Genomic DNA, 25,577 nt, shown 5'->3' on the forward strand with positions numbered 1-25,577 from the left:
CTTCTCATCCATATTTGATGCTAAAAAGACATTTCAACAGCTTGTCCATCAACTCTTAAACAGAAGGAATGTACAGACAAACCACATTACTCAGAAAATAAAAGAGCCTTCCCCCACACTCATTTAGCTCACGAAAGTCCAATGTGTAAAGAAGCATACTCCACTAGGTGAGCCAGAATGACTGTGCAGAGCCATTCATTACATTTGTAAAGAGTTTCAAAAATCTCAAAGTGCTTTCACATACAGTATAACTTGTTTCATTCTTATGACTATACCCTGCGCTGTACTAAGGGTAGATAGCTTTTATTCCAATTTCGTCTTGATAACTGGTTTGCTCAAGCTCAGAGGGACTGATACCCAGCGAGGTATCCTGTTTACAGGTCATATGTCCTCCTTCAATGCATTAGATCAAGGGTTAGCAAATTACACCTTTCAGGCCAAATATGGCCCACTGCCTGTTTTTGTAAATAAAGTTTTATTGGAACAGTCATGCCCATTTGTTTACGTAGTGTCTATGTCTACTTTTTTGCTACATCCACAGAGCTGACTAGTTGCATACAAAGACTGTATGGCCCATAAGGTTGAAAATATTTATATCTGGCCTTTTACAGACAAAATCTGCCAACCCTGCATTAATTAGATCAGCTTTCCACAAATACGATCCAAGTTATGGATCCTACTCTTGAAAGCCATAAAGCTGTCACGGAGCACAAGAGACCTTCTTCTGCTAGCTTTGGAATTCATGCTTGATAACGGAACATTCCTTTATCTTCCCAGTGATTACTGTATCCACTGCTATGTAACCTGCAAAGGTGGATGGCAATTTTAAGTAGTAAACAATGTTAGTGTTTTTTTTGCCTCTTACCTTTTAATGTGCCTCACAGCCATAAAAAGCCTGGGGGTTACTGGTTGGGGGCATGCATAATGCCACAGGACTGCAACACACAGAGGGACACTGAAAGCAAAAAGAAGAGGATAATTGAAGGAGCAAACTGTGTTGCTTCACAATTTGTATACATCTCTCTCTCTCTCTCTCTCTCTCTCTATATATATATATATACACACACACACACACGAAATAATACGTATGTAATATGTGCAATACATGTAATAAATATGTGTAATATGTATATATAATAGGTGTATATAAGCATCTATTTTGTCCTTTTCTTTCTAGAATCAGTATTTCACTAGCTCATAACCTGAGTTCAGAATTAAGAATTATAGAATGATAACGGGATACAAAATGTCATATAGCCAAGTAAAACTGCACTCTCGATGGCACTATCATTCACTTAGAAAGTGTGGCTCCTTTAACTTCCATTATTTCTTATTTTTTTAAGATAAATTCTCATAATTACAATGTTATCTCATCCTGAGAAATAAGAGCAAGACGATCCATAAATCAAAATGATGATTTTGCTTTGGGTTTTGGTCATTTAGTCTCATTTAGCAGAAGTGATGGGAGGAAATACATACATATGCACACAGGTGGGAATGCACACTCACATGCACAAAATCATACTTGCCACAGTTTACACTTCTTTTACCAGGTAGATTTAAAATACAGAAGGAAGTTGTGACACAGCCTTCTCATGCAAACAGGCAGCCTGTGCATGTGTTCATGTGCTGAGGCTGAGAGCTTTCGTGTCTTAGTTGGGTTATTAGAATATTTACCAAATCCAATTCCAAGTAAGCTGAAGTTGCTGACACTAAGGCAACTCATCCTCAAGTAGTTTCAGGACGTTTTTGTGATTAGCAGCCAGTAGCAAGGGTTTTGCATGTCAGGCCTTTTCTGCATAGATCCTTAAATGATAATGCCACCTATACAGCCCTCGAGATGACAGAAGGGACTCTGTAATATGGGGAAATGGAACTACAGAATGAGTAGAAAGCATGAGCTCTTCGGTGTGTGTGTGGGGGGGGAGGGTAGGAGGTTGTCCTCTTTCAACAGTAAATGCAGACAAAACTCCATGAATGTAACTATGTTCTAATCAGACAGAGAAGTTGAAACCGAAAAAGAGATGTATGAAGTTTTATGATTTGAATAGTCATGTACCTCCGGAAACTATGTGGGTTGTCTGTCTACCAGAGCTCAGAAGAGGGTTAAGAGGTGGTTCTCCCAGTGGGTGCCTCTTCTTGATAAGAGATGAACTCAGGCCAGATTGGTCCACAGTATGTTTTCTAGGTATTGGTTATCTGTGTGAGTGTAAACTGTGTTTGCCAAATATATTACAACTTAAGAATCTTTATTCTTACGAGTGTAACATGCTGTTAGCATTATTCCTCTTCAACACAGCAGCTTAAGGGTATGATAAGAATGTATCAAAAATATTTTTAAAGATAATTTCAGTTGGCAAAGGATGTACTTGATCGAACTTAATTGGTGAACTCATTAATGAGCAACTGCCACCACAAGAAAGAGGACCATTGTCATCAACTTATCAGAGCAATGAGATAACAAAGTTAATTATATTGCTTTCAATGGATTTACACTTGCTTCCCTTTAGAGTCTACAGTTTCCAAACATTTGTTCTGACACTCTAGGTTTTTGTTTCTCTCAACGAAAAAACTATCAGCTGTGGGCTCCTCAAGGAAAACTCGGTAGATCATAGCCCTAACATCAGCGCAAAGCAATTGGAAAACTTTTCCACCCTTTATTATCTACTTGTAAAATGTTATAAGCCTGTAAACTAGTAAATTTATGAGCCACATTAATAATTTACTTACACTTGATCGCAGGTTTCACAAACATGGTTTCCAGGGATGTAGAGCATAATTTGTAGGTCTGGCTTCTCTCCTAAGGGGGCACTAACTAATTTGACACAGTAACATGACATTGATGGTGGGGCACACTAATGACCATATTCCAAGATGTGGCTGTCAGCCTGTCGTTCTAGTGAGAAGCCAACTTGCTTTCACTGCTGCTCAGTACACGATGCTCAACTAATTATTCAGACAGCAACATGAATGAGAACACTCGTGTTTATTTTCAACATACTAACCAGTGCTTAGCTTCCTGTTTGTCTGATACGGTCACTGATTAAAATGCGTTTCATGAATAGTAAGTTTGAATGCTACTCTAACAAAAAAGCACTGGAGAAAAATAAGCAACAGCTTATTGGAAAACCATCCTCATCAACTTGCTTTATGCCTCAAATATTGTAAAGGACAAAGTAACAGGTAGTACGAAATGCCGTGAGTACCAAGAAAAGTGAAAGGAATATTTTTAATCCATATATCCATGGACAATCTTGACTTCTCAGCAAGGCAACTGGATCACAATGTGGTCAAGAGCAATTTCCATCTCAAATAAACTTTACTAACTTTATGATGTTAAAGAAAGATTTTTTTGAGTTAGTTTTTCCATGGAATGACCAAAAGCTTTGTTTGCTTTAATGTGCTTTTTTTTCAAATCTATTGTAAAACTGTACTACCACGGGTTTTTAAAAAGTGTTCTTTAATATCCTCTTATACATCTTGTTTCTACTCTACTAAATCTTGCAATCAAGTTCCTTCTACTTTAAATTACATTTCTATTTTGGTATGATAAATTTTGTCCTTCATTTTATGTAATTATAATCCTAAAATATTCATATAATGATAATGTAAAATGAATAAATTTTTTAAAAAAGGTGTGCTTAGATCTATTAGAGGTATTGGAAAAGTGAAAAAACTCCTGATGTGATTTATTGTAAAATGTGCACTTTGAATTAAATAACAGTGGTGATAGTTTAACAAATGTTCTATTTGACATAATTAATGAATTCTACTTAATAACATGTATGAATTCTGATTTTAAAGGACAGAAAGAAATAAATATGAGTCCACATAGACCACTTTGGGAATGAAAATATCATTGCAAGCACATTTCTTAAGTATGTAGTTCCACCCTACAATAGATCTGTGACTTTAGAGTGCCAAAATATGTAAATGGCATACAATGTATGGTTGGCAGATTCAGCTCTCAGGCTAATTTTTACAGTATATTTATACAAGTATACAGATTAATTGTCCCAACCCAGCATTACTGTCTCCAAATGCTGCTATTCCCATTGGTATCTGTTATAGACCATATTATTGACATCTCTGTGCAATTTATGTATGGTAAGCATTTGTCCTCCATAATAATATAAAAAGATACAGTCAACCTGTGGGAGACTGGCTCATCGAATCCACTTCTTTTTCCTGGGCACACAGCTGGGACGTATTTCCCAGCCTCCCTTGCAGTTAACTGGGGCCTTATGACTGAGTTCTGGCTAAATAGATGGAAGTGGGTATGTTACTTTCATTCTGACCCTGAACCCTCCTGAACCATTCCTAATGCCCCTCTCTTCCCCTGATTGTGTGCCACAGGTCCAGTGAATAACTCTTAGTTTTTGTAGACAGTGGAGTCACTGGATGGAACAAGCCAAGGTCCCCAAAACACCACATGGAGCAGAGCCACGATCCCTTGTTCCCCCACCAGCCAGCACTAGACTGTTGGGTGCTTAAGAAATAAACCCGCACTGAGGTAAGCCTCTGAGACTCAGGAATGTTTGTTACAATTGCCAGTTATCTCTTACCCAATACCCAGACCTTTCAAAATCCCTGGCTCCAAAGTTACACTTGAAACTCCGGGCCATCATACATAAGCAGAAATACTGTAAATTTGGGGAAATCTTTGAACATTTTATAGTTGTGATTATTTTTGCTCCTCTGATTAAGCTAAGCGTAAAAAAGAGAAAGGGAATCGACAGCTAACGTATCCCCGAAATGTGTGAGCTGTATCTTTTCTTATTTAATCACCATATAGCTCTGTGAAGAGGTCTGATTCCCATTTTATGGATGAGAATACTGAGCCTCTCATAAGTGAAATATAAGCAAATGCCATGAAATGTATATCCAGGTGACATTTTCCTAGTTGAATCCCCTTGACTTTTAATATCCAAATTTTACAGAAAACGCTTATTTCTAAATCAAACATTCTTGGCTTATAAAAGAAACATTTCTATTACACTATCCAAAACTTAATACATTTTTAATAAAATGTGAGGGGAAAGTGTCAAGTTACAATATAATTGGTAGCATGTCAGAAACTTCTGCAGAGGTTTTGAAAAGCCAGCAATAAAGGCAATGTATCTCAGATGTTCTTGGTAATTAAAAAAAAGCCACATTTCACAAAAAATGTATGTTAAAACTATATTATTTGTTGAGTAACTAATGTTTTAGATATTTACATTCCGAATGTGACGGTTGTTGACTACATATAAGGCATTTTACTACACTTTAGAATAATGGTTGACAAACTTTTTCTGAAAAGGGCAAGTGATATTTTAGACTTTGCAGCCATAAATTCTCTATTACAACTCCTCAACTTTGCCACTGTAGTAGGGAAAAAAATCATAGGCGATAAGTAAACAAATGGGTATTGTGTTCTGATAAAACTTTATTTACAAAAACAGGTGGTGGGCCAGATTTGGCCAGAGGGCCATACTTTGCCAATTTCTGTTTTAAGAAATTGATCGGAGGTTTCGTATACTGACATATAACACATGATTTCTCCTACGTAAAATAATGGGAATATAAGAGCTGGTTAGCATTTTTACCCAGGATATCTGAGTGCCAGAAATGGATTATTGATGTTCTGGGAGAGTAGCCTTAATATGCCATGGTGCAAGAGCTAGACAGCTGTCAGCACTCAGCTTCCGTCTGAGGTCTCACTCCACTGCTCTGTTTGTCCCCCTATGTCATGCCACCTTTCAAAGGCCTCATGTGTCCATATAAAGCACTTAAAGACATCCCATTCCATGTTGAACAAGAATCTAAATAGTGTAACAACAACAAAAAAAGCTGATGATTTTTCTTAGCCAACACAGTGAAGTCCCTGAGTTAAAGTAATACAGGTAACAGTTACCTTATATTACAATGACTGTATATTAAGACTTTCTTTTTTTTTTAAAAAAAAAAAAAAGAAAGCAAAATAAATAATATATAGATTTAAAATGTCACTGAGTGCTAGGAAGAAGAAATGACCACCTCTGAAAGTTTCTAAATCAAACATGAAGTCTCCTTATTTGAGAACCAAACAGCTTTCTTGGACTTAGAGGATATTCTCTGTTAACCAAATTCAGAGTAGGGGCTAAGTGTCCAATGATGGAATATGCCAGAAATAATGTAGCAAATATATTATACCATTCTTCTCTCAAGAATGTAAAGTTGTTGTAACAAGGTTTAGTTCACTTTTTTTTTTTTTTTGGATGGCAAAATTCAGAGACATATACACATAGAGAGATGCTTTTGAAAATAATCTCAGTTCCCCATTAATGTTTTATTACAATAGTTAAGAGTATAAGATGGTTTGAGACATAAAATGGATAAATTTTATGAACCTGTTTGACCTAAAACGTCAATCAAAAAAGAACAAAAGGAAGAAAATAATAGTCCAGTCTGAAAAGAAATATTTTATAATCATTAAAAATGATACTGGAAATGGGGAAATATGTTTTATAATATGACATAAAATAAGCAAGACTAAAAAAACTACCTACAATAGATCCACAAATGTATAAAACTATGTGTCAATAAGGAAAAGAAAAATAAAATGAGATTATCCTTGAAGCAATTAAATGGTCCACCTTTCTTTTTAAAAGTCCTCTTAATAAGATTCAATACATAAATTTTTATACTTCAAGCATTTAAAAATATAATAATTTTGTTTATACTTTGAGCCTTTAAAAAATTAAATAATTTAAAGAAGTTGATTGCTTGCTGATTATAGCTGTAAATAAATTGTTTGATGCAAAAATATACTTTCTCCTCTCCTTTTTCCATGATGGCACAATAATTTGTGATCCTCATTCATCAGTTTTCTCTGTGTCCATCTCTCTCTCTCTCTCTCTCTCTCTCTCTCTCTCTCTCTCTCTCACACACACACACACACACACACACACTTGCTTGGATACTTTCGGTGGCTCCCCAGCACTCTGAGGACAAAGATCAAAACTTTCCTTGGCCCTTACATGGCTTTCATGTTCTGGCTGCTGCAGATCTCTTCAGCTTTCAGCTCAACTACACATCTCCACTGGCCCCACCAAGCTTCTCACTGAGATTCTGTACCAAACTGGAAGAATTGCAAGAAGGGAGACTGATGAAGATACGAAGATTTCAGCTCTTTCCTGAGAACTATTATGGTCAACATGACAGTTGAGGAAGAAACATATCTTTCTTTTTTAAAAAAAAAAAAATAGGGCATCATAAAGTAAACACTTTATTATATATTTTCTTCCACTTAATGTATCATGAAAAATTTCCCACATTGTCTTCTGGATAAAAATAAACTGAGATTAGTACACACACACACACACAAAATAAAGTCTTAAAAGCAACTTCAGTTTTCTCCTTAAGACATAATAATTAACCCACAGGTCCTCTGCAAGCCCGTAATAATGGCAAGTGGGAAGATTTAGATAGTCCTCACCAGCAGTGAATGCTTTTCTCTAAACTTGTCTGATCCAGCAGCAGAAGAGAAAAATAGGGTCAACTGCAGAACACAAACAGGTCTCACCATATGAAAGACAATCTGTGTGTAGTCAGACTAATTCACCACTCAGGGTAGAATATTTCATTTTATGGTAGAAGGAATGCAAGCTACGGCTAGCTCATCAACAAATCGCCCTGTACAATCCCAGAGAAAGATGGGCTCTTAGTTGGGATTTAAATGAAAGACATCTCCTTCTGACATGTAAAAATTAAGGGCCTCTGAGGGATATCACTCTTCTTGATCTCTGAGAGAACTAAGGTATTTATTGATGAGCAAGCTACTAAAACAGGAGATAATATGCTTCATTTTGATCAAACCTCAGTGGCTGAAAGCAAAGTAACATATTTCTTGAGGACTACCACATGATAACTAATTCCATTTCATTTTCTTCTTCCTGGGCCCACAGGGATTACACTGACCATTTTCCCTGGCATTTAGGTTGGGACTATGTGGCTGTTTTCTAAACAATGAGATGTGAGCAGAAACAGGTACACTACTTCGAAGCTACACACACACACACACACACACACACACACACACACACACACAAACGATGCTCCCTATTGCTGACTAATATAGTTTACACCTTATTATAGTCTTCATTAGGATCTACCTTGAATAAGTACTTATCGTTGGCTTGGTCTCCACTTCTCTCATCTTGATCCCATGGGACCATGTCTTAATGTTTTGTTTATCTCCTTTTTAGAAAAGACCCATCACGATGCCTTTCGCTAATCAGTTAAACAGAGTGACAGATAGTTAATCACTAAGAGAAGAAGCATACACTTCACAGTTACTTTTCAGCAGTTACCTCAGGCCAGACACTGTGTTTGAAGCTGAGCACAGCTTGGGATTGAGACAAACGAGGCCTCTGTCTTCATGAGGACTACAGTCTACCAAGAAACACCAACACAAACACCTGGGAATGATTAACAACAGATATGACCCAACCACGAGAGGTCAGGATTCATGGAATAAATGATCGGTAAGCCTAAGACATTAAAGGTGAGCAAGACTGAGCCAGGTTAGACAGACTGGGTAGAGGTGAGGAGAACAATCCTAGGGATCCTCCAATGGCAGAGTCCCCAGTGCCACTCTTGGTCAAAAAGATATGAGAAAGCACAAATACCGGACCCGAAAATAATCAGTCTTCTGCCTTCTACAATGACTTTTAAAATATAACTTGGGAGCATCGGGACTTCCAAACCCCAAACAAGGCCAAATACGTTGAGAAATAGAGAAATAAAAGAATGCTATTACCCTCTGCTAAGTGTCTCAATGGTGTAACTTAACACAAAACACTTGTTTTTCTACCACTGCCAGGGAGAAAGGAGTGGGTTATTCACACTAAGAATTGTTTTTCTAAATCATCTGAGAAAACAGTAGCAAGTGAAACAAGGCAGTCTCAGTTCACAAACCACAGCACTATTCCTTTTTAAAAGTCCATCCACCTCCTCCTTTATAAACATAATTAACCGTCAAAAAAAAAAAAAAAGTGGATTTTGTTTATTCTTTAACTCAATAAACCCATGAGGAAATAGCACTAAAATAGGGTCAAGAAACCAGGTTCCCATCAGCACTGGATCATCACTTAGCTGTAGCCTTTTGCTGAGTCCCCTAATCTGTAGAATGAGAACAGTGAGTTGAGAGAACTGGAAAGTCCTTTCTGGCACTAATACCTCATAAAGGGGTTCTCAAACTCGCATACTCATCAGAATCACCAGGAAAGCTTGTTAAAACAGGATTGCTGGGCCCTAACCCCAGAGTTTCTGATTCACTAAGGCTTTGATAAGGGCAGAAAATTTACATTTTCTATCTAGGTGATGCTGCTGCCGCTGAAGGTTCAGCTGACATTTGAAGACCGTGCGCCAAACTGCTCTTCCAAACTCCTGTCTGTGTGCAACCGCACGCCACCCCAGTCAGAAGTGGGTCTTCTCCCAATCAGGACCATGAAGCCTGTCTCGGGCATGCCTTCTTCCAGGGTTCCTTGCCCAACCTCAGAGGACCAGGGCCTTATCTTTTCTCCCAAGGAAGTCTACTCTCAGCAAAGCTCTTCAATCCATTCCCCAACAGCCACTCGTGTGGTTTATTCTGATGCCTAAATCATAAGTGGCTGCCTTTGAGTGCTTCACACTAGTCTCAGAATAAGACCCAACCCTAGGTGACATTACTTACGCAAGGCCCTGCTCACAACTCCAACCTCTCCTGCACCCACTCACCCACCCACCCCCAGTCCCCACTAACTGCTTCTAGCCACACAGGTCTTTCTGCTCCCACACCATACTCATTCCTAACTCTAAGGCTTGGTTGGCTTCCATCATTTACTCTACCTGAAAAGTTCTTCTGCCCGCTCTTTGTAAATGAAGAGCATTCTTTTATTTTATTTTATTATTAGTTTCGAGTATAAAGTAAATTGGTTAGACATTTATATAGTTTATAAAACAATCCCCTAATTGCTCTTTCTCTCCTCTGTCTCTCCATCTAGCCATTATATTAATGCTGACTGCATTCTCTATACTATGCTCCTCGTTCCCATGACCATCTATCAGCTACTAATTTGTACTTCTTTAACCCTTTAACCCTTTCTCCCAGCCCTCCAAACCCCCTCCCCTCTGGCTGTCATCAGATTGTCCTCTATATTTGTGAGTCTGTTTTAGATTAGTTTGTTTCTATTCCTTAGATTCTGCATATCAGTGAAATCATATGCTATTTATCTTTCTCTGTCTGACATTTCACTCAGTATACTCACCTCTAGGTCTATCTATGCCATTGCAAATGGTAGTCTATCCATGTCATTGCAAATGGTAGGATTTCATTTTTTTTTAATGGCTGAGTAATATTCCATTGTATATATGAACCATAACTTCTTTATCCAATCTTCTGCTGATGGGCATTTAGGTTGCTTCCATATCTTGGCTATTGTAAATTGTGCTGCCATGAACATGGGGGTGCATAGATCTTTATGAATTATTGTTTTGGTTTTCTTTGGGTAAATACCCAGAAGTACAATTGCTGGGTCAAAAGGTATATCCGTTTTTAATTTTTTGAGACATTCCAGATTGTTTTCCAGAGTGGTTATACCAATTTGCAATCCCACCAACAGTGTATGAGGGTCCCCTTTCCTTCACATCCTTGCCAACACTTGCTCTTTGATTTATTGATGACAGATAATCTGACAGGTGTGAGGTGTTATCTCATTGTGATTTTAATGTGTGTTTCTCTGATGATTAGTGACCTTGAGCATCTTTTCATATATCTATTGACCATCTGTATTTCCTCTTCGAAGAAATGTCTAAGTCTTCCGCCCATTTTTTAATAGGATTGTTTGTTTTTTTGTCGTTGAGTTGTATGAGTTCTTTATATATTTTGGATATTAACCTCTTAGCAAATGTATCATAAGTGAATATCTTCTCCCATTCAGTTGGCTGTCTTTTCATTTTGATGATAGTTTCCTTTGCCATGCAAAAATTTTTTAGTTTGATGTAGTCCCATTTGTTTATTTTTCCTTTTGTTTCCCTTGCCCAAGGAGATATGTCTGAAAAGAAATTACTAGCAGCAATATCAGAGAGATTATGCCCATGTTTTCTTCTAGAAGTTTTATAGTTTCAGGCCTTTGATTTAAGTCTTTAATCCATTCTGAGTCTATTCTTGTATATGGTATAAGAAGGTGGTCCAGTTTTGTTTTTTTGTTTTTTGTTTTTTGCATGTATCGGTCCAATTTTGCCAACACTGTTTATGAAGAGCATTCTTAACCTTTAGATATTAAGTCAAAGCCATCTCTTCTATGATGCCTTCCCTGACTGAACTATCTATGTGACCTTCCCAAGGTATGCACTGTAGACTATTTTCTTCATGCATTTCCATTATATGTAAATACATTGCTCCTTCATTTCACTATTTACTCTCTCTGCTTCTCTCTACTTAAAGGCAAACTTCACAAGAACAGGATCTGTAGTCACTATGTGTGCCTCCCCCTGCTATATACAGAGCAAGGACTGTCATACACAGTAGGCACTCAATTACCTGGATGCATGAATGACTAAATTAAATAATTCTATGCTAGTCTTCAATTAGAAAAAAAAAATCTTAAGAAAAGGAAAACCCAATAACCATAAGCTACAATACCACAAGTTACAGAGCCCTAAATGATTTGCAATGATTATCATTTAGGGCTTTGCAATGACATGTAACAAGAGGAAAGTTATAGGAATGAAGCGACTATGCCAGGATTTCAGGCATCAGAAACTGAAGTGAAGTCAATGGCTAGTGGAGATCCCCCTCGTACATCTCAAATCACCTCCAAGAGGCTCACCCAATCCTCTACAAGCCATTTCACAGAGTTTATGTAAGGTTCTATGCATAACCCTCGATGTCTTAAACTTCTTTCTGGTGCCACTGTGCTCCTGCTGCCAGGTGCAAGGGGAAAGTAGGTACTAGAGTTCTTTGCAAGCTAAGCTCCTCTTACCCTGGACGACTCAGAAAAACCACTTGCAAGTAGTATATGTTAACCACAGTTTGTAATTTTGTCACAGGTGTTTGACTAAAAAGGGGACAAAGCCTTTTAAGATAGCCTGCCTCTATTATGTCATTGTGTATATTCCATACCACAACTAAAAGCTAACAAAATCCTTTCTTTCTATACCATGGCAACCAGGAGAGGGAATGCTGCATAATTTTTCCAGGGGCATCCTATATGTTCACAAATGTTCACGCCTTTACAAAAAACATGTTAAGTAGAATTTTAACACACTTACCAGAAAAGCTGACACTAGTATACTGGAGAGGAAATCAAATGACATGAGTTGTACCTGGCGGTTCAACAGAATATAGGATAAATATTCTTCATAAGGCAGCCAAAGCATTGGTTAGAAGTTCAAATGAGGGAGATGAAGTTAATGAATATTCAAAATATACTATACCAAATGATTTTTCTATAATCATTTTTTAAACTCATTAAAATGAACAAAGATTTTAGCAGCCTGGTGGGATGAAATCCAGTGGCAGTTATGGTTTGGACACTAATTTCTTACTGTGTGGTCTTAGAAAAGTCACTCCCAATCTCTGAAACATATTATAAGAAGAAGGTTTAGTGGGTTCAATTATTTCAAAGGTTCCTTCCAGTCCACACATTCTTTGAATCTATGAACATTTCCAGACTTGCATCTTAGGTGGACAGACACAAAGAAAAGGGTGCACCCACCTCTACCCTGCTCATCATAAAACAAACATGAGAGCTACCATCCTTTATCAAAAGCTAAGGTGTGGGGTGGCTATACTCTGTATCTATCCAAATAAAGTTATGTTTCCATGTACCGCGGGAGGGTGAGTTGATGTAGTAATTACCTGTTACTCTTGACAAGTAAGGTAATTAATGTAGCAAAATACCACTGCAATGTGTGTAAATTTAGACCACCATAATTAAAACACCCGTCTGTTCAACAAACTGTTCAATTAAGAAAAAATATTGACGGTGTACATTTTTTGAAATTAAAAAACGCATGGAATAAATGAATCTCCCTTGGTTGACATCCATTTCTAGAATGCTTTCTCAGCAGGCAACATCCATAATGGAGTAACTCCCACTAAACACCAAAGTATTTTTGTATGTATACTATTAATACAAGGGTCTCTTGTGGAGTATTTTATTTAGCATTCTCATTCTATAAAACATACACCAGTCAGAAAATGAACTCAAGGAGTACCTGAACCCCAAAACTACAGCAAGTAGCAAAAAACTGAAAAGTTATTACTGTGCAACTATCTAAGTAACAAGGCTGTTGTCAAGTATCAAAACCTGAAAGTACTATTATCTATTTGCTAATTCTAAAGAGCTAGAGAAACTAAAATCACTGCGGGCTGCCCTGGTATTCTTTGTATAGAGGCAACGGTATCAAAGTTGGTTTTTTCCTGTGTCTCCAGGTCATTTTTCAGAGCCAAAGCTTGACATGTTAAAACAAGAAGGCTACCTGGTCTTTTACTTGAAGTAACACTTATCTCCTTGCTAATCTGCTTTAGAGAAATCTCTAGCCTTGTCAAGAGCCAAATGCCCAAAGAAAGTAAACCCCAGAACTGCCATAAGACTGCAAGAAAAAGAATTCAACAGTTACCAAATTAGGGAAAAAGCAATTACCTCTAAATCTGTTCTCTCTCCCTCCCTCCCTCCCCCCCCCCCCCCCCACACACACAAATACACAGGCTGATATCTACAGGATATGTGGGGAACTAGTCAGGCTGATATCTACAGGATATGTGGGGAACTAGTCAGGGGTCTTCACAGTTTGAGATTAAGGAAATCCCAAGGATTTTTCCTCTGAATTCTTCTATTCAGATAAATTCAGAAGACACAACAAGTTGGCCTGAGGAAAGAAACAGCTGGAATTCAGACACACTAAACAATGTGATATAGGAAAGAAATGGTATATAATTTCATGTCATTTAATGATGTATACATTCGTTTTGTTTATATTTTCATATTGCATATTTTACCTTTGGAAACATAAAAATCTAAAGAGAAGTAACTAAAAGGAATCTTCTATGGAATTCTTAGCTTATCATACTAAAATTAAGTCCTAAAAGTTCTATATCTGAGAACTTGGATGTATCCCCAAGTAAAGAACAAACAGTTCAAGGAGACATTCTAGACTGAAACATGGAGAGAAAATGAAATGATTTCTCCAACTAAAATACTCTGATTTCCATTTGGAAATAATAATGTCATTAAAAGAACAGGGACGATGAAATCGCTTGCTCTGTTGATAAAAAAAAGACTAGATAGTCCTAGAAGGGAAGAAAGAGGATTTGGGAAAAGTAGCCTTGGAACTTAGATTACATGCATAGTGGCACTGGAGGATTAACTTATAAAACGAACATTTTTTTTACTTTCATTTTAAAAAGATGCTAAATTTAATTATGTTTAGGAGCCGTGGGGCGGGGCGGGGGGGGCGGGGTAGGGTGGTGCAGAAAGAACATGAATTGAAGATCTGACACAAGATTCATGAACAGCAAACTAAAATTCCTGATTTTCAAATGTTGAATGAACCATCTGAAGAACAAAGTAAAGTCAACTCTTTTCTTCCTCACTGGGAGAATTCATAGAGTATGAAATCTCCATAAGCACTTTCATCAAAGATTACATTGGATGGTGTCTTATGGGCTATATAATATTATAGAATATCACCAAACTATTTCACATTTATTATATTATTTGGTCCTCACAAACCACTGAGGTAAGATTAATTCCATCTTATAGATAAGTAAACTAAGGCCCAGAGAAGCAGCTGACTGGTACGGCTGAGTTCCCAAAAGCTACTGTACTAAAACAATTTGTTCTCTTTGGAATCGAATAAAGATGTCCCTTGGTCCCACTGAATCAATTTACAGAGAATATTTGAATATGTTCCCTTTAGTACTTACAGTTGTGACTTGTGTATTAAAATTTGTACCTTAAAATTACCAGGCATACTAATTAATATGTTCCAAAGCATTGGTGGTGAAAGCTGTTAAATAATCACCCGTGTTGAAGAAAAAGGATCTGAGATGTTCTATATTCTGGCTTAGCCATTCAGTAAAAATACTAACCTAGAAATTGTAAACCTGTGAACCCAAAGGAGCTTAAGTAGTCAATTATATCTAGAATTTGCTTTACCCCAAAAGAAGGCTCAAGGAAAACAATACTACCATCTTCAACATCCAACTTTACATAAATTAGTTCTTGGTTTAACTTTCTTTTAAACTTTTCCTTTTGACCCTTCAATGGCATTGTACTGTGGTTCTCTATCATCTCACAGAATCCTAGAACCAATGGGCTGGAGGATGATTTTTACAGGTCACATGTGTTCACCAGATGTAGAAGCTACTGCAAGAAAACTGAAAAAGGTGATAAGTAGAGGAACAGGGAGGTAAATAATTATCTAACAATACCTGTCACATTTATTCATCTTTTACCTATGGAAACTTGAAAGTGAGCAAAATGCAGAATAGATTCTTCGTCCTTTTTCATTCTCAAAATTAATAAAAACTAGAGAAAAAACTAAATGGCAAACGGGTCAGCAGATGCTAATGAACTGATGTTAGGTGTTAAAATGTGAGTCAATGTTTCCTGGGTTTAAGCAACTTTAAGAGAGTTCAGTGGATCACAAAGACACACTGATGTGAAGTTATCCAAATTCTAATCTTATATGAACTTTGTGCATACTGCCCTTTTACACAAGAGAAAATTATTTTAAACGAGATATCAAAAATGTGGAAAAGTAAGACACATATTTAAAGTATTATTGACTCCTAGAGTTAAATGTTCTCTACTATTTAACTCCAGTTTAGGCATCCAGCAAAACAATAATAATTTGAAATATTTTCTATTTAATTAGGTAACTAAATATCACATAAAGGCAATTTTATTTTTAACATATCATTCTCTGTACTTAGAACTATTTTTTGCATAATCCCATTTAACCCAAAAGCATCTGATAAACTAGACTACGGACGGTCCCTGATTAATGATGGTTTGACTTCGGATTTTTCAATTTTACAATGGTGCCAAAGCAATATGCATTCAGTGGAAACCTAACTTCAAATTTTATATTTTGATCTTTTCCCAGTCCGGTAGTACATGGTACTGTATTCTCTCTCTCGTGATGCTAGGCATTATAAAATAGGCTTTGTGTTAGATGATTTTGCCCAACTGTAGGCTAATGTTAAGCGTTCTGAGCACATTTAAGGTATGCTGGGCTAAGCTATGATATTTGGTAGGTTAGTTGTATAAAATGCTTTTGTGACTTACAATATTTTCAACTCTACATGGGTTTATCAGGATATAATCTCATCCGTTTTAAATCGAGGAGCATCAGTACTTCCAGTTCCTACCTCAAGGTGCTTTTTCGCCTCCATCTTCAAAAGGAAAACTGAGGCTTAAAAGACTAAATAACATTCCCAAGGTCACAAAGTTACTAAGTAGCTTAGCCAGAATTTGAAACCAGATCTCTTTTCCCAACTTGAGTAATTACTTAACAACTATACTACCACACTTTAGAACATATCGGCTAATACTCCTGGTATAAGGTTTCCTGGTTCATGTTGATACTGGAAAGTAAAACAACTAGAAAAAACAACTCTGTTTTAAGGAGCTTGCTTTGAAATAAAAGTCATTTTTTGTGCTGGTAATATGAAGACTGATTATATTTTTCAGGTTCTAATAATAATTATCACCCTATAAATGCTATATACAAACACTTCCCCAGAAATTGGTGTTTTTGTCTCTAATAATACAAAGCAAAATATCTGAACATTGTTATCATGTAAATCCTTGTATCTTCCAGACTTCTACTTCAAGTTGAGATGAAGCCACACTGGTCCTGGTTTTCTAATACAGAATTTTGTCAAGAAATAACACAAATCATACAAAAATTGAACCGATTCAGGCCAAGAAAAAAGGCTGTATCTGAAGTTTGGCACTGAATGAACCACTCACTATGAAGGGACAGAAAGTAGTTGGATAAAAAGACACTATCCTAGGTCACTAACTCATTTTGTTCCTTTCGCCACAGGAGAGAGAATATTAACATCAGAAACTTCTAGAATACAATAAAGTGACGTACAAATACTAAAGAAGCTACTGCTGGGAGAAGGGTGGATGATATACACAGTATCATATACTTTGATACTATCGGAAATATGAGAAAGGTTAATGGATTGACTGCCAAAATACTCAAGTTTTTGCCAACTTCCGATCTCAGAAGTTCTTTTCTTCTTTCAGATATTTGTTCCCTTATCAAAAACAGCCATTCTTTCATTCTCCCCTCCCCCAACACTGATCCTGGTTGTTTCTAGCTATTATATTGAAAACTCTCCCTTCATTCATGTGCCAATTATATCTCTAACTTCATGTTATCTGTGTGATTAGGAGAACTGAGTAAAACAAATAGACAAAGACAATATTTCCTAAAGTTCTAGACTTAAATCACTATGATGACTTTAGGTCGTATGGACATAATAAATTACACTGATCTACATGTTTAGAAAGTTGTTCTCTTTCCAAATGTATTTCATTCAACCCTTTTAATTATGTCAAGAACAAAGCCTCATTTTGGTGCTGGTCTGACACCGAATACATGGCTAAAGTCTACTTATAACAAAAATAGCATCTCTCCAGGTCAATATCTTAGAAGTAGGCAACAATATAAAGTGAGACGTTTTTATCAGGGGTCAGCAAATTCTAGTCCGTGGGCAAATCTGGCCTACTGCTGATTTTCGTAGAGACCATGAGCTAAAAATGGATTTTATGTTTTCAAATGGTTGAGAGAAAAAAAAAAATTTTAAAAAAGAATACTTCATGATATGAAAAAAATTACATGAAAAACAAATTTCTTCTATGTCCATAAATAAAGTTTTACTGGGACACAGCCATACCCCCCATTAATTTGTGTATTGTTTCTTGCCGATTTGGGGTTATGATGGAGGTGAGTAGCTGCAACAGAAAGTATATGGTCTATGAAGCCGAAAATATTTACTACCTGGCTCTTTAAAGAAAAAGTTTGCCAACTCCTGTGTATACCATAATTCTGCCTTCATAGTATTTATTTTAGGTTACCATAGAGCTCTGGCAACTGATACTATTTTTTTCTTTTAAGGAATAATGTAAAATCTCCTTCTAAAGTAGACTGATTTATAGTCTACTTTACAAATATAGTCTACTTTAAAAAGTCCCCGCTACAAATGAGGGGACTTAAGGGGAAATAGAAACAAATAAAATATAGGTGGTATTTAAATCAAAATTTGAAGAATGCTTGGGAATGGTGAAGTTTGAAAAATAACAAACTAAGAAGATGGATTCAGGCAGGGAAGAGCTGGGATATAAAACTAAAGACTATGTAAATAAGACATCCAGATGTAGCAATCTGTCTTCTGCAGTAACAGTGGAGTCTGAAAGATGGACCCCTAGTGGATAGGAGGTCAGGCAGGCTACCCAAGAATATCAGGTTGGCCAGCCTCATGATGGGGAGTAGCAGGTTCTTATTTTACATCCACAAGACACTAATAAACTGGCCAAGAATTCCTGGTCTGGCAATTGGTGAGAGAGTCAGTCCAAAACAACCAACACTGTGTAAGTCAGGTAAAACAATAGCAAAAAGCCAAAGGGCTCAGCATGAGTCTAGGCCAAATGCTTCATATCAAATATCACTTTGCACTGATAAAGTAACCAATATGACTTATGCACTGAGCAAGAAAAGCTTACTGCATGTTAGAGTAAGTTCACGTTACCACTGACAACACTTCGGTCTTCAATGTTTGATGTGCACAATGCTTACTCTTTAACAATGAAGTTTCCTCAACAGTTTGACTATATTCTTTTTAGAAATTTCTTTTTGCAAAACAAGCTTACATTATTGTGTTTGCCTCTCATTACACTTACTGAATATGCATCTCTTCTGTGGCCTTTCAACTAAACATATTTCCCCCCAAGACAGAATTGTTTTTTCATGGTTCCACTAACAACAATTTCTGTTGTTGAGTCATAGACACTATTGTAGTGGTGTTAAAATTCATCATCTTTTTCTTTCCATATGATTAATGTTTTTAAAACATGCTACTAAAACTTAAAACTTACCATATCTAAAAAAAGAAAGGCTTGAAATGCTGAATTCTAAATTTTGGAAGTAAGACTAATACAACTCATGTCATTTTTTCCACATCTGCACTGTATTTAAACTGGTCATCACTTCTTAGGTGAATTACCATTAGTTTTATCTGCTGTTGACTCAGAAAGCTGAGACAAAAAGGTCCCCATTTTTTTTAACTACAATGAACTACTTTTATTGAATTATAAGCACTCCCACCAACGCAGACACTAAGCTTCAGAAGACTCTACCAGCTAATACTTATTTTTTAAGTATTAATTAACTCATACAGAACATCTACCAAATTGCCAATCAGAACTCACAGATTGAAATGTTTATGGCAGAAAGCCAAGGAACTTGCCAGTTTGGTTAACCCCAAAAGCTTTATCTCATGCAAATGAATGAATTAACTTTAAGCCTTTTGAAACATAAAAACAACTCAGTGAAATGCACATTTGAAGCTGTGTCTCCAGCATCCTTTCTTCCAGGTGGGGAGTCATGGGGTTCTGGAGAAGTTGACTCCACCCCAGTTCCAGTGGTGGAAAAATGTCACCTAGAATATGCCAATTACATTTCATCTCCCTGGCAACTGGGAGAGTAGAATGTGCTAGAAACCAGTGCAATTAGAGTTTCAAAAATTTTTCTGAAAATCTTGAGAAGGTTCCTTTTTCCTCTCTTCTGTTTAGCATGTTCAAGGAAATCTATAATCCAGCAGTTCCCAGGAACCACCTTATTCCTGCAAACAGGGCCACTCTAAAGACAGGCCAACACTGTGGAAAAGCCAGATCAAATCTCTTATGCAGTTTATCCACTAAGGCCTTGCCAGTGACAATCTTTAAGCCGCCTGTCTCAACTGGAATTTCTGTTGCCTACAACCAAATTCATCCTAACTTAAATACTGAAAAACTCCATGATTATATTTCCTCAATCCTTGGGATTCTGGGACCCCAGGCATTGGAAACCACTGCACTGATGATACATAGATTTTGATACAATTAGATGGGGGTATCGGAATGTGTAAAATAACCAATAAGTGCACATTTAAAGCTTGGTGAATATTTTTCAGAGTTTCTGTAACTCCAGATCAGGTATGTCATTGTGAAAACTATGAAAGATAACAAAATCAGGAAATTGCCTGATTATAAGAAAGCGATGTTGGCTAACACTATTATGGTAAAGTAACAAGAGAAGACAAGCTGGCTCCAAGTGGCTCACTAACTAAAAATGCTTTCGGCTAGCTCTGCATCAAAAGGCACCATTTAACCATTTCTTTAACATCCTTAATTTCTCATTATCATGCAAGATTTGCTTTAAAAATGTCATATGAAGTGGTAAACTTTAAAAGGAAGATGAGCTGATAAAAAGAATAAAAATGCTGTTAATTATTCCTATAAAGCAGGTGTTTATAGGGCTGAGATTTTGGTTTTTTGCCCCAGAATTCAGGAGATACTGTTGGCCTAGTATAAGAAATTTAAGTATCAACAAGAAAATGCCAGCATTTTGGGGCCTGTATTTTGAAGTCCTATACGCACATCAAGGCATAATCTACTTGGGTTGATTAAAGGAGAGCAGTCAAAAAGAATGGAGTTTTGATGGGTAGGGCCAAAATTGGAATGAATCCCTCATATGTCTCTCTATGCAAAGTGGTCTTAGTTGTTGCTACATTTGAAGGAGAGGGAGTAGCGGGAGAAAGGAAGTGGTGTCTGTGCATGTGTATAAGTGAAAAAATGATCATTTTACCAGTCAGCAGTTCCTTCTAGATATGCTGCTTAAAAAGTGGAAGACAAGGCCCCCAGGAACCCAGCTTAAAAGGAGATGGTATACAGAAAGAGAAAGCTAAACTGCCGTTTTTAAGAAATAAAATTAGGTAATAGAAAGCAGAGAAATGAGAAGTAAGGAAAAGATGAGAGAGAAGAAAGGACAAGTTAGGCCATTTGGAGGTCATGATCCATCCAAGGGCAAATTCAGAGTGGGCGAAGATATATTTTAAGAACAAGGCTGTTGAACATTGGATTCTAAATTTCTCTCACACAAATGTCCTCAAACTCTCTAAACTTCAATGTGAGTTGTATGGAAGGAAATTATAGAGAAGAGTTAATTTTTAACTCTGGGAGGACAGGAGAGAATAGCAATGAGAAGAGAGAATATCGAGAGTTGTTTAACCAAAATCAATCATGAAAATGAAGTCTCCAGGAATTCTCATTGGAATTCCCGTGGGGAATAAGATAAAGGCTCAAGCCAATCTTATTAGAATCTCAAAAGTCAGGGTGACCTCAGTTGATAAATGACTTCTCAAACCATTATGACAAAGCCTTCAGTAACATGGCCAACTGGAGACTCCCAGGAGAAATGTGGATGATCCCCCAAGTTGACACTGGTGTGAAGACCTGCAGAATTCTGATAAACCTATTTTCTTAAAATGAGTATTACCACCTGTAAAGGATTCACATGAATTTCGCAGTAATGACAGTGTGAAGAGTGAGCGGCATTGAAGCTTTTTAAGGCATTTCAAACCATTCTAACCCTTTGGTAAATGTCCATGTAAGGAATCAAGAAGTAGAAGTGTAATTCTACTAACATGGGAGGGTGATTTTACCAGGGTGACATTTTATAGAATCCTGAAATGAAATTACTTAGCAGTATCTCAGGAAAAAAAAAAAAAAGAGCAGTATTTCATTTTCCCATCAATAATACAAAATAGACTTTAACAATAACACAGCATTTCTCTGGTTGTTGGGGGGGGAAAAAAAAATTAAAGACCCGGAAGTCTGAATTGTTAAGCTTATTAGTAATTAAGAAGAGTCACAGGAAAGGGAAGTAAAAAAATTCTTAACTGCAATCCTTCATCGGCACAAGCAATGAAAGCCATGAGCCTCCCATATGCATTTCAGCAGATGAATGGATTTTCAAAGGAGAAAAATATCACCCCAAATGAAAAGTTAACACATTTATTGACCACACTCTTAGCCCATATTTCACAACATAATGGTAATCTTGCTGAATTCTGTGAAATCCTATTATAGATCATTTAGCATTTACTACAGCATTTAAAGCAGCCAGGCTTCTGTGTTGGAATGAATTTGGGGGGTATAAAAATCTAAGTGTTGGTCTGAACCTCACATTCTAGAAGTAAACTCCATCTTCCCTCTGCTGCTCTCAAGTTGCAGCACCATGAAGCAGAATCCTTCCCAGTCAGCTGCTCACTGGAGAGACTGATATCTAGCCTATTCTTTCTCACCCCACTTGCTAACTGAGGTGGGAAAAGCCCCCAAGTATACATACGTGTGCTTAAGGCAACGGCACACGCTTATAATACATATACAAATACACACAGTAATACATATGAATGTATATGGGAATACATATATAAATATGTACATGAATATGTATACAAATATGAATATGTATAGTTATGTGTCTGAAGCATGGCCTACAAATCTGTCATCTTCAATGTGCAGAAAGATTTCTTTATCTCATAAGGCTGATTTATTTCCTGGTCTCCTTCTCCAGCCACTCTTTTTTCTCCACCCTCACTAAATATCCTAGTCTCCCTCTCTAGACTCACTTCCTTGGCTTCAAATCCACCTCTCCGGATCGAATATCCTCCCAACCTCATGTTCAATGTGTATTTCATCATCTTCCTGATAGACTCTGCCTGAAATTGATACCTGCACCTAAAATGATATCCAAACTTTTCAGCTCACTTCCCAGCCTGCCTTCTTGAATCCTCTTTTGGCAACAAATTCAGGAAACACCAACCTGATTCTCCCAACCGTGCATCTCTTTCACACCAAGTCCAACTCATGCACTGTCAAGGTTTTTAACCCTCCATCATTGTCTATCCAATCCCTTCAACTACCGTACTGAAGAGTCTGATTGAGGTTCTTCATAAATATCACATTTTCTCTAATTTGAGCTCCTCACTTTATTCTAGAAAATGATGACAGACAAAGTACCCTGGAGCCCAGCTCTGACCAAGAGACTCCCGTGCTCATAAAAACCCTGGTCATGCCCAATGCCTGTCTAGTCAGAACCTTCAAAAGGCTGGTACTTGAGTCATAGAGCCATTTTAAAATCATGGCTCCATCTCACTACTCTGTGCCAGTGGTTAAGATCACATACTCTTTCCAAGACTCAATTTCCTCATCTGTATGGTAACCTATGGAAAATGGATTAATCCTTCCTTGGATTTATAAGAAATAAAATATAAAAATAAAATAAAATATAATGATTTATTTCTTATAATAAGAAATAAATCACAATGCTTGATGCCTTGCCCATAGCAAATATTTTTTTCTATTATAATATTAATTGTTACTGAAGAAATTCCTTGCTTCTTATCCTTAATTTGAAGTCCTCCATAGTCATGTCAAGTACCTTTCCAACTCATTTTTTTTCTTCCCCTTTATGAATCTATAAGTCCTAGCCAAAGGGAATTATTCACTGTTCTCCTCAAGTACCAAGCTTTTTGTTCTATGTTGCTCAATCACTCGGTTCCCAGGAGCCAAAAAACCACCTCTCTTTTCCTAACCCAAATATCTAAAGTTTACATCTTTAGCAAGGTGTAGCTTAAATTCTCCATGAGGTTAAAAAACAAAAAACAAAAAAAACCACGACAACCTTTGAGCATGAACTTTTGTTTTCTCAAAGTTGCCTATAACAATTTTAAATATATATTGAGCTATCTGTTCCCCAAGTGGTGAATGGGGTAAGGAATGGAGGAATCAAATGATCACCTCATGCACACTGTGGGGCACTGTGCATCTCTTGTAACACTGAAGAAAAAACTGGCTTAATAACTGTATCGTCTTGAACTCCTCTACTACTAGCTAGTAAAGACATCACCTTTTCTTGGTTAATTTAATACCTATATAAATGGAGCAATTAATGATTTTATATCTAAAATTCCTAAAAATTATATTTCTTTTCTCGTTCCATTATAAATAAGGATTTTAGATGCTTTAATAAACCATCTTAAGAAAGTTTTAGCCGTCAATGAAACTACTTCATACCTAAATGACTTAGTATTGCCTGTAATCTGTCATTTTGAACTTACACTGTTTATTCTACAGAGATGTATAAACTTATAGTGGAATTTGTACAAATGTACACCAATTCTTAAAAGTGATATATGCATCTGTGATTATTACATATTATAAGCTCAACAGCCACACCTATGTCATCTTCAAATGGTATTTATTTAGGACCCGTATATTCATGCTGCATGACAAAAACAAAGCCGCTGCTCAATTCGGCTATTTATTTCAACATCTAATGTTCTTAAGAAAATGGGTGGTTCTCTGTTATTGAAAAAGTTTGTAACTGTCAAAACAAGAAACTGACTTGGTTATAGTCAGAGGCTTATAAAGCCAATAGCAAAGCAATGCCAGAACATACAGTAAAAAGAAAAATTCTGTCAATTTTTCCGCCTGAAAGTCGGTTTCTATGCATTGCCTATATTCCCGGCCAATTCAAAGGGATGAAAAGTAAAAACCCTTTGCTGTAATGTAGCCAATACAGCCAGTAGATTTCCTTTTCTAACTTTATTTTTTGAATGTCCTGTAGACTCATCGTAAATCATTTCCAATCTAATTCTCCAGCTTCCCAATTTTAACTGTTGGCCTTATTTAAAGAATTGCCTCTATATTTAACAGATTCCATATCCATTCTGAGAGCTAGTCAGCTAAAAAAGAGTACGTTTTTCTAAAATGCATCATTCAACTGCCTGACTTTTTAAGCAGCTTAAATTTTAAATGTCTCGATTGTCAGTGATTTGTAAACTACCTATATGACTTTCCAGTAATAAAGAAAATCACAGTTTAGTGCGTGTTTGACAGTTCTTGCTTCTAGGTTTCAGGTGAAATGTTTTTATAAATGTGTATTCTCTAAATCCACCCTGAACATGCATCGTTTCATCAACAACAAAAAACTTAAGTATTTCAACAGAACACAACTGCACATTTTCTTTTTATGTGAATTATGATGCACACTATGACACTGGTATTTCTTTAACCAGTAGACTATTAGGCCTTTTACTAAAATTAAAAATTAAATCAAGTTTCTCAAAGCGCAAGGTAACAGTTGACACTTAGCTGCTTTCAAGGGTCCTCTGGGGAGAAAGGGGAAGAAGAAAAAAAAATGCAGTGGCAGTTACAACAAATTAACAACATATAATAAAAATGCCATAAACATGCGGCATACATAATAAATCTAATCAAGTCTACAAGGCAGGCAGATAAAAATGATTAACTGCCACTATCCTTGAAAAGCAAAGAAAAATTTTGTCCCCTGTTATTCATCACAGCTAATGTTCTGACCCTAAATCTAACATGTAGATCGAACGATCTTTATAGTAACACACTGTACCCAGTACAATGGCCTTTTCACTTCCTATTTTATTTTCTGAGAAACCAGGAAAACAAGTATGTTAGAGCCACTTTTTA

The 25,577-nt window shown here is 36.7% G+C and overlaps 1 protein-coding gene across 1 annotated transcript in view; it reads right to left on the reverse strand.

The window, feature by feature from the left end:
* Positions 1–909: 909 nt before the first annotated feature.
* The window catches only part of LOC105306092, a 209,966-nt gene continuing 185,298 nt past the window's right edge, over positions 910–25,577 (reverse strand). Inside the window, exon 6 of the mRNA XM_023523837.1 lies at positions 910–955. The gene's annotated coding sequence lies outside the window, so the exon portion shown is untranslated. The remainder of the gene's footprint in view (positions 956–25,577) is intronic.

The sequence above is a fragment of the Pteropus vampyrus genome, unplaced genomic scaffold (genome assembly GCF_000151845.1).
Source record: "Pteropus vampyrus isolate Shadow unplaced genomic scaffold, Pvam_2.0 Scaffold420, whole genome shotgun sequence".
Lineage (NCBI taxonomy): Eukaryota > Metazoa > Chordata > Mammalia > Chiroptera > Pteropodidae > Pteropus > Pteropus vampyrus.